We start from the raw sequence: 8,838 nt of genomic DNA on the forward strand, positions 1-8,838 counted from the left end.
AATTTATTTTTCTAAAGTATTTTATTTCCTCTTCTGTTAATCTGGGCAATTTATATGCTTTGTAAATATTCCATTTCACTTAGATTTTCAGGTATATTAGCATACAGTTCATCAAAATATTTCCTAATTAATGTTTTTCTTTATCAGTGCTAAAGTGACCCTTTTCATTTTTGATGCTGGTGATTTGTATTTCTACTTTTATAAAATCAATCAAAAGTTTGTCTATTTTGTTTGTCATTTCATAAAACAGTTTAATAGCTTTCTTACTTTTCATTTTATTAATTTCTCCTTTGATTCTTAGAAATTCTAACTTGTTACTTGATTGAAGATTTTTAATTTCTTATTTTTCTAGTATTTTTAGTTGCACAACAAATTCATTGACCTCCTTTTCCTCTATTTTTTTCATGTAAACATTTAGAGATATAAAAATTCTGCTAAGAACTGCTCTGGACCTACCCCATAAATTTTAGCATGTTGCCTCATTATTATCATTATTTTTGATGATATTATTGATTGTTTCTATGACTTGTTGTTTGACCCACTCATTCCTTAGGATTAGATTAATTTCCAATTTGTTTTTTGTCTATCTTCCATGGCCCTTTACTACATGTAATTTTTAATGCATCATGATTTGTAAAGGATGAATTTAGTATTTTTGCATTTCTGCATTGGATTGTGAGGTTTTTGTGCCCTTTGGAATAGTCAGTTTTTGGAAATGTACCATGTACTGCTGAGAAAAAATGTATATTCTTTTCTAGTCCCATTCAATTTTCCCCAAAGATTTTTGATATATAACTTTTTTCCTACAATCCTATTCACCTCCTTAACTTCTTTCTTGTTTATTTCCTGGTTATATTTACTTAGTTCAGAGAAGGGGAAGTTGAGATCTCCCACTATGGTTTTGGTCTTTACTTTTTCTTGTAACTCCCTTAATTTTGCCTCTAAGAATTTGAATGCTATACCACTTGTTGCATAAATATTTAGTTTTGGTATTGCTTCATTTTCTGTGGTACCTGTTAGCAAGATGCAGCTTCCTTCCCTTACCTCTTTTGGTTTGATATATTTTTGCTTTTTTTTGTCTAAGATCAGGATTGTTACCCCTCCTTTTTTAACTTCAATTGAAGCACAATGTATTTTGCTCCAGTCTTTTATTGTGTGTTGTCATCTGCTTCAAATGTTTTTCTTGTAAACAACAGTAGCATTGTGATTTTTAACATATTGTTATCTGCTTCCTTTCATGGGACAGTTCATCCCATTCACATTCATGATTATTATTACTTACTCTGTATTTCCTTCCATTCTATCCCCCTTCCCTTCATTTATACTTTTCTCTCTCCTTTCAGCCTGTCCCTCCTCACCAGTGTTTTCCTTCTGTTCACTTCCTCCCTCATTCTGCCTTCCCTTATATCAGCCTGCACCCTTTTCTTCACCCTTTTCCCTACGACTTATACCCTCCCTTCTATCAGCTGCTGCTTTTCCCTTTTCTTTCCACTACTACTGCCTTATAGACTAAAACAAATTTCTATACCCAACTGAATGCTTATATTATTTCCTTTGAGCCAAATCCTATGAGAATAAGGTTTTAACAATGCTTCCACTCTCACTTCTCTTCCTCTACTGTAATAGACATTTTGTGCCTCTTCATGTCATGGAATTTAACCTATTCTCTCTCCCCCTTTCCTCTTTTTCCAGAAGGATCCTTTTCACACACATATGTATATATGCATATGTGTATATATGTGTATGTGTGTGTACATGTATGTGTATGTGTATGTGTATGCATCCATCCCTAATGGAGATGTAGTTATCAAGACTTATAAGTTACAAGTTTCCTCTTCCTATGTAGGGAAAACAGTTTAAATCTTATCTAATAGCATCATTTACCTTTCCAGCTTATTTTTCTATGCTTCTCTTGAGTTTTGTATTTTAAGAACAAATTTTCTAGGGGCGGGCAGGTGGCTCAGCGAGTAAGAGCACTGGCTCCAGAGTCGGGATTACCTGGCAATCAAATCTGAGCGCAGATACTTCGCACCAGCACCACACCCAGAAATAACTGGCCATGTAACCTTGAGCAAGTTACTTAACCCCGATTGCCTAAAAAAAAAAAAAAAAAAAAAAAAGAACAAATTTTCTGTTTGGCTTTGGTCTTTTCATCTAGAAACTTTGAAAGTCCCCTATTTTATTGAATGTTCATTTTTCCCCCTAAATATCATGCTTATTTTTTGATGGCTATATCTGGAATTTGGCTACAATATTCATTGGGGTCTTCATCTTGGGATCTCTTTCTGGAGGTAATTGGTGGATGCATTCAATAACTATTTTACTCTCTGGTTCTAGGATATCAGGATAGGTTCCTTGATAATGTATTAAATAATGCTGTCCAGTTCTTTTTTTTAAATTCTGGCTTCCATGTAGTCCCATAATTCTTAAATTATCTTTCATGGATCTATTTTCCAGGTCAGCTTTTTTTTAATGAGGTATTTTATATTTTCTTCTTTTTCCCTTTCTTTTCATTTTGTTTCACTAATTCCTGATGTTTCATAGAGGCATTGACTTCCACTTGTCGAATTCAGCTTTTAAGGAATTATTGCCTTTGGTTAGCTTTTGTACTTATTTTCCATTTGGGCAATTCTTCTTTTAAAGGAGTTGCTTTCTTCAGTAGAATTTTTTCCAAGTTTTCCAGTTGCATTTTTTAAGAAGTTGTTTTCTTCAGACAATTTTTGTGCTTTCTTTTCCAAGCTGTTGACTCTTTTTCATAATTCTCCTTCATAACTCTCATTACTATTCCCAATTTTCTTTCTACCTCTCTTGATTTTTAAGATCCTCTTTGTGCCTCTTCCAAGAAGACTTTTTGGGCCTAAGAAAATTCATCTTCCCCTTTGAGACTTCACAGGTAAACTTTTTGACATTGTTGGCCTCTTCTGAGTTTGGATTTTGATTATCCCTATCACCATAATAGTTTTCTCTGGTCAGGACCCCTTTCTGTTTTGTACTCATTTTTTCCAGCCTATTTTGTATCTTTTAAATTAAGCATTACTTTTAAATTGTGTATATGGAGTACCATCCAAAGCTAATTATGCTTTGGAACAATGACCTGGTTACTGCCTTTCTATGCTTACAGCTTGCTTATTGCACCAGGAGTGGCCAGGTCTAGTCATCCTTATTGTCCAACGTTCTGGGGCTTGCAATTTGCTCTCCATGCTGAGAGGTTGGAGGCCTCATTGCTTACCTGATGGGTTAGGACTGAGATGCCTAAGTTGCTGATCTGTGCTATGGCTAACAATTTTCCTTTGGCTTGCACAGGCAAGGCAGTGCTGGTTTGTACTCCCCTTTACTCAAGTGATACTTACCTTTGCTGAAGTCCTTCTAAATTATCTTAAGCTGGATCTTAAGCATCTTAAGCTGCATCTTAAGCTGGATAATTATTTCCCTCCATCTTTTTGTGTGTTCTGTCACTCCAACAGTCATTTAGAGACTTGATTTAATGTTCTTTCTGAGGGAAACTGTGGAGAGCTCAGGCAGTTTTCTGGCTTCTCTCTACCATTTTGGCTCCACCTCATGTTTGTTTTTTATTATTGTCTACATCTATCTTTATTTCTACTTTCATCCATTTCTCCCACTTCTTCGTTCTGGGGGCAAACAAAACAAATCTAATCCACCTTCTACATTATGGTTTCTAAATTTCCAGAAAACCTGTCCCAAGCTTCTTTGCCTTAGTGATTCTGAACCTCCTGATATTGTTCTTCAAACTCCAATCCACATACTTCATTGTCCATTTCCTTATTCACATCAACGTATCAGGCTTTTCACTTCAAATCTTCTTTTTCCTTCCACTGTGTTCTCTAGAATGACTGTTTGATAATCAACAAATTGCTTTCATCTTAAAACTTTTACTTTATTACTTTGGGACTTAAAGTGACATGGCTTCCTGATAATGGCACAGTTTCCTATTCACCCCTGGTTTCAAATAGACTCATATCCACTGACTCATCTTTTATGAGAATTGAAATATTCTTCATTCCCTATTGCCAGTTCTAGATTCTCTCTCTCTCTCTCTCTCTCTCTCTCTCTCTCTCTCTCTCTCTCATCTTCTTTTATTAACCTTTTCCTTTCAAATATATTCAAGTCAAATTTGTAACCAAATCTGGATGGATACCTATCATCTACCACCTCATAGGAAGTTACCTTTCATTCCTCAATGAGTTCTGTGCCTAGATTAGACTTCCTCTCTTCCTCAAATCCTGCCCTCATAGTAGGTAACTTCAACATACATATAGATAATGTCTCAAATACTGATATTTAAATTTCTCAAGTTATTCATTTCGCATTACCTATTCCTCAATTCTTTTTCAGCTATACACAGAAGTGTGTGTGTATATGTGTTACCTTCAATTTCCATCACTCATATATGTTCTACTTTCTTGTTCATGAATGCTGTCACTCCTATATCTGATTATAATTTCATATCACTTCTCCATAAGGGACTTATAACCCTGAACCCTATCCTTTATCCCTTTTGTCACCATCAATCACTACACCAGTTCTTTTCCAGGCCATTATAACTGAATTAACTGCATTTTACTCCTTCACTACCTCCACTGCTTAGCAAACCAACTCAACTCAAGATTGACTCAAAGACTTTAACTGTTTCTATGACCCTTTTCTGGATCCTCTATAGTTTTCCAACTAAAACTATAAATTCTAATGTTCAGATCCCAAAACAGTAATGAAAAATCTTCTGAATGGAACAGAATATAGAGGGATGATTATCTTATTTTTGGAAACTATACCTTTCTCAATGAATTGGACACAGATATTCTTTTATGTATTTGTGTGCAATATCACACTATGGAATATTAATAAGTTTACATTCTACCCCATCCTCCACTTTTTTTTTTTCAAATCTCATCCTAACCCCATGTCTCTAACTTTGGGCTTCTAAAGTATTTAAAAAGGAAAATAAAATAATCCTTCAAACTATTCTTATCAAATAAATGTATGCTAATATTTTAAGATACATAATTCCTGAATAAAAGCAAGGTAGTTGTACCCTGCCTCTGTTGGTCAATGTGTGAGATATTCCTCCATGCTTTGTACCAACTGTAAACATTCTAAGTGTGTCATGTACGTCTTTATTCTAGTATGGATAGAAATGGAGACTGGAATTCTTATTTCCTTTTTATGGAAGAACTGCTAATTCAGGAAACTCTACCTATAAATTCAAGTTGGCACTTTCTCTGTACCTTATAGTCTTAGAATATTTCCTACAGTAATGAGGGTTCGAGTGACTTGTCCAGAGACACCCAGCCCATGCATGTTAGGAAGAGGATTTTGTTTTGTTTTGTTCTTTTTGGAGGGGGAAAGACAAGGCAATTTGTGTTAAATGACTTGCCCGAAGTCTCTCAACTTGTAAGTGTGTCGAGTGTATGAGACTAAATTTGAATTCAGGTCTTCCTGACTCCAGGGCCAGTGCTCTGTTCACCACACCACCTAGCTGCCCTATAGGGACAGGATTTGAATCTATGTCTTGCTGGCTCTAAGTCCAGTGGCTTCATTTGTTATACAATAATATCTTTTTATTTAATTCCTTTTTAAAGTAATTGATGTAAAATATTTAATAGTATACAGTCAAGTATAAATCCCATGCACAAAGTCTATCAATCCCTTTAACTTTACTATTATCAAAATTATGTATCTCTATCTTTTTTTTAAACAGGATAGCATGAAGGACTTTTCCCAGATGTTTTATTAAATTCTAGGTAAACTTTACCTATAAGATCCCCTATCTGTTGTTTGCCCTTTGTTTCAAAGAGGACCAATGATATTACAGCATGATGGCTTAAGTAGTGCATGAATTGAATTTAAGTGAGGTGGAATTGCACAAATTCATCAGCCTCATGCTCTTTTTCAGAGTCATCAAAGTCCAGTAGCAAGACAAGATTCAGGGTTGGGATGTCCAAGGATACAGTGGATGACCTCGGAGTCTTCAATATCTTTCCAATCTCTAAGCTCTTCACTGCACCTGCTTTAACTTCTCTTCATGACCATTGGAACACATTGTTCTCATCTGCCCATCCTGCCAGAGGAACTCTTCACATGTTTGGGATAGATATCTCCCTAACTCTATGATGGTTTTGAGGCCTGTCTGTTACCTTCAACATGTGTATCCCATCTGCCAAGATAGTTTTTAATTAGTTATTTTAATTAATTAATTAATTTTTAGTTTTCAACATGCACTTCCATAAACTTTTGAGTTTAAATTTTCTCTCCTTCCCACCTTCTTCTCACACTTCCCCAATATGGCGTGCAATCTGAAATAAGTTCTGCATATACATTCATATTAAGCATATTTTCACATCAGTCACATTGTAAAGAAGAAATAGAATCAATGAGAGGAACCATGAGAAACAAGAAACACAACAACAACAACAAAATAAGAGAGAGAGCAAATAGAATGCTTGGATCTGCCTTCAGACTACACAGTTCTTTCTGTGAATGTGAACAGCATTTTCCATCATGAGTCTTTAAGAGTTGTCTTAGAACCTTGTATTGCTGAGAATAGCTAAGTCAAAGTTAGTCATCATACAGTGTGGCTCTTATTGTGTACAATGTTTCATTCGTTCTGTTCACCTCGCTCAGCATCAGTTCATATAATTCTTTCCATGTTTTCCGAAGTCTGCTCATCATTTCTTATAACACAATAGTGTTCCACTATATTAATATACCATAATTTGTTGAGCCAACTAATGGACACCCCCTCAGTTTCCAATATTTTGTCACCATGAAAAGGGCTGCTACAACTATTTTTGTATATGTGAGTCCTGTTCCCATTTTTATGATCCCTTTGGGATACAGACTTAGAAGTGTTATTTCTTGGTCAAACAGTATGTACAGTTTTATAGACCTTTAGGTATAGTTCCAAATTGCTCTCCAGAATGTTCAGATCAGTTCACAACTCCAGCAACATTGCATTATTGCTCCAGTATTCCCACATCTTTTCCAACATTTCTCATTTCCCTGTTTTGTCATGTTAGCCAATCAGATAGGTGTGATGTGGTACCTTAAAGTTCTTTTTATTTTTATTTCTCTAATCAACAGTGATTTAGAGCATTTCTTATGTGACTATAGATACATTTAATTTCTTGATCTGAAAACTGCCTTTTCATGTCTTTGACCATTTATCAGTTGGGGAATGACTTGTAGTCTTATAAATTCGACTCAGTTCTCCATACATTTTAGAAATGAGGCCTTTGTCAGAGACATTGTCTGGAAAAATTGTTTCCCAGCTTTCTCTTTGTCTATAACAAGACAGTTTTACTGGAGTCATGGCAAGTGTATATGTTAGAGCTTCTTAGAGCCAAAGGTGAGAGTTGCACGTAGGGAGAGTTCAGGGAGGACTGTCATGTCTGATATGAGGGCTTGCTATGCCTTTTTGGAGGCTGTTCATATAATTTTGGAGTCCCTCTTTATTCCAATTCTCAGGTATTCCTCTATCTACCATAATATTAACCTTAATAAAAAATAAGGTTAATCTGGCAGATCTGGTTTTGATGAAGCCATGCTGCTTCTGTGTGATCATTACTTTCTTTTCTAGACATTTTCTATTTATTAACTAATATATTCTAGAATTATTTCCCAGTAACAAACCATCCCTCTCCAAGCCCTCATTGCCTCATACTTCTACTGTTGTACCCATTGGTTTATCACCATGCCTCAATACTCTCTCGTCCATTCTTTTCATTCAGCTTCTAGAGGTATCCTCTTAAAGCACAATTGTAAACATACTATCCCCTCTGCATCCACTTCTGCCACCCATTCCAAAATTTGTGTGTGCCAGTTAACTCTAGGATTGAATATAAAAATCATCGGTCTGTTTTTAGAACTCTTCATAGCTGGGCCCCTACTTACTTTTCCAGGCTTCTTCCATTTCACTTTTCTCCATGTACACTATGAACTAGATATACTGGCCTCTTTATTGGTCCTTGAATATGATATTCTGTCACCTGATTCTGTGAATTTTTAATGGATATTAACTATCACTGAAATTCCTTCACTCCTTAAAGTGAGGTAACATTCATAGTGTTTAAAATGTTACCTAGCTCATAGTAGGTGCTTAACAAATTCTTTCCTTTCTTGTTTACTTCAAGCTTTAGCTGAAATCTCCCATTCAGCAAGAAAACTTTCCTTGCCACCCTTAAGGATAGTACCTTATCTTTAAGACTGTCTCCAGGTTGCCCTCTTATAAAGGGCATGTACATAGTCTTGTATATACATAGTAATTTGCATGTTGTATTCTCCATTAGAATCTGAGTTGTATGAGGATGGGATCTTTTGGTCTCTCTTTCTACTCTGATTGTCTAGCACCATATCTAGCATATAGTAAGGGATTAAAAAATTTGTGTTGATTTAATGCCAGGAAACTCAAAGGTCACTTTTAAAAAATTATGTGTTCTTTCATTTGAAAAAAAAGTCATTCCCAGAGGGTGGAACCAAGGATGATAGAGAAAAAGCAGGTACTTACTTGAGTTCATCCCCAATTGCCTCAACTTCCTGTAAAATAGGACTCTAAACAAATTTTAGAGCTGCAGAATCCACAAAGTGACAGAGAGAATCAAATCCCCTGCGGAAGGCAGCCTGGCAGGCCTACAGGAAGGGTCTTTCACACCAGGCGGGGAACAGAGTGACATCCCACCTGAACTGTGCTGGCATGGACTTGCAACACAGATTGGCCATAGAAGACCTCAGGGGATTGAATTACTGACAGCTGTAGTGATTTCCAGACTTCTCAAACCATAAAAGCCAAAAAGAAAGTAAAAGGTCAGTGGGTAAATGCTGTTG

The sequence above is a fragment of the Petaurus breviceps genome, unplaced genomic scaffold (assembly GCF_028583685.1).
Source record: "Petaurus breviceps papuanus isolate PSGF00001 unplaced genomic scaffold, PetGlider_PUasm1.0 91133, whole genome shotgun sequence".
NCBI classification, from domain to species: domain Eukaryota; kingdom Metazoa; phylum Chordata; class Mammalia; order Diprotodontia; family Petauridae; genus Petaurus; species Petaurus breviceps.